We start from the raw sequence: 2179 nt of genomic DNA, 5'->3' as shown, positions 1-2179 counted from the left end.
CCAATAATTTGTCCACTTATGTAAATTTCTGATAGAATACATCAATTTATCCTGGATGTCATCTGAAAATTATATTTGGGGAAAATGGGTATATAAAAAAGTTAGTCTTTCAAGAGTATATATTATACCTATGTCAACATCTTGACATATATAAAAAAATTATCCTTTTCTCAGAAATTATGAAAACAGTTTTTGAAGTTGCTAGTCTGTTCAAAAATAAATGTAGCCCGAGATGTGACTCTACTTCGCTTCTTCAGTACACAAATCATTTCAGAAAAACAATTTCTATCGAACACAAACATTTTAGTTTCACTTGTTAACAGATATCTCCTGTATATTCATGGAGGGAATACTTCTTTTGGATCTTCTATAAAGTGCATTAGATTTAAATACAACAAGAGTGGAGTGGATTACATTTGTTAAGGCTTTTGAAAATGTATAGTACGACTTCCTGGTACTTACGTGTTTCCGTTGATTCAAAGTTACGATATGAGTTTTTCACTCGTGCTCACAGTCTCAAAAAGTGGCATTTCTTTAACTGAGAGGGTATTTCCCTAACGACATAAATACAGAGAGAGCATCCTGAGTACCAAGGAAAAATACAGTGAGGATAGTAAGAGGGGAGGACAAATATATTAAAATTATTTCTCTCTGATAAAATATAGATGGCAGAAAAATGGCTGAAGACCATTGAAAATTTTACATCATGAAGCACTAACATCAGTTCTTTTGCTGGAATTTTAAATATCTAGAGAGTATGTCCTTAAATTGTGGCAAAAATCTAAAGTTGCTTTAAGAAATTAGTGACCCTGGCCGGCGTGGCTTGGTGGTTGAGCATTGACCTTGAACCAGGAGATCATGGCTCGATCTCTGGTGGGGACACATGTCCGGGTTGTGGACTTGATCCCTAGTGTGGGGCATGCAAGAGGCAGCCGATCAATGATTCTCTCATCATTGATGTTTCTATCTCTCTCTCCCTCTCCCTTCCTCTCTGAAATCAATAAAAATAAAAAACAAAAATTAATAAAAAAATAAATTAGTGATACCACGTTACATAAAAAGTAATCAATTAACACAAGTGTTACTATACGTTTTTACATATCTGTCCAGGTCTTCATAATTTGACACAGAGGATTATAAATGTTATTTTCCTATGTAAATAAATGAAAAAAATGAATAATAAGAAAATTGGTTAGTTACTTCAAGACTAGATTATATATATAGAATTCAAAAAATTGTTCAAAATGATTTTTATAAAGAACTTTGAATAACAAAAAAACTAGATGACATTAAGTTAAGAAACAAGATATGATGTAAATTTTATAAATCAAAGTATAGCAAATGTTCACACAACACACACACACACACACACACAATGATTGTTTAAGGTAATTTAATTTTTATTTTATCTATACATTTTAAACATTTTCAGCCATTCAGCACTGAATCAATACTATTAAAAGAATAAGTGCTATCTTAAGAACAAAAAGAAAACATTTGAGATCATTGCCCCCAAGTGCCAAGTGCTTATATTTATATTCCAATAATCATTAAAAATACTTCTTTAAAAATACAACATCGAAACCAAACTTGGATATTTGGAAAATTTACTGATTAAGAACAGAGTGACTATTTTAAATGCTTCTCTTCTAGGTTTATGTATACTTAAATGATACATACTATTTTTAAGTTATCTTTTTAAAGGAATAAACACTTATTTAGCCCACAGTTTTTCAAATCAAAAGATGTAACTTCTTCTTTTAAGGTAAATGAATATTTTATCTTTGAGAAAATTACCTAGAGCCAAGTCTGAGAAATAGTTGTGAAGAAACTAAAATATTTTTATGAATAACTTTCAATTAGATTTACAAAAAATAATTTATATTTAGAACTGGTTCTTCTGTTAGACATTACAAAAATGCAAAATTAAAATGTTCTATCAGAGCAATTGGGCCTCAGAGAATATAGCCACACATTATAGTGTGGAAAACCCTGAGTTGAAAAAATAAGGTTCATGCTAAATAATATCATTCCATTACAAATCATGTTTTTATTATTGATAAAATTTTCCTGGAGATGTCATTAAAATTAAAATTCTAAACTTTAGAAATATCCTGGAAATCTCCATTTTCCAGAATGTCTTCAGATTTATTTAGACTATCTGATGGAAATAAGTGCA

This window comes from Myotis myotis, unplaced genomic scaffold, assembly GCF_014108235.1.
Source record: "Myotis myotis isolate mMyoMyo1 unplaced genomic scaffold, mMyoMyo1.p scaffold_m19_p_16, whole genome shotgun sequence".
Classification (NCBI taxonomy): domain Eukaryota; kingdom Metazoa; phylum Chordata; class Mammalia; order Chiroptera; family Vespertilionidae; genus Myotis; species Myotis myotis.
Note: the sequence above shows the minus strand (reverse complement) of the source record.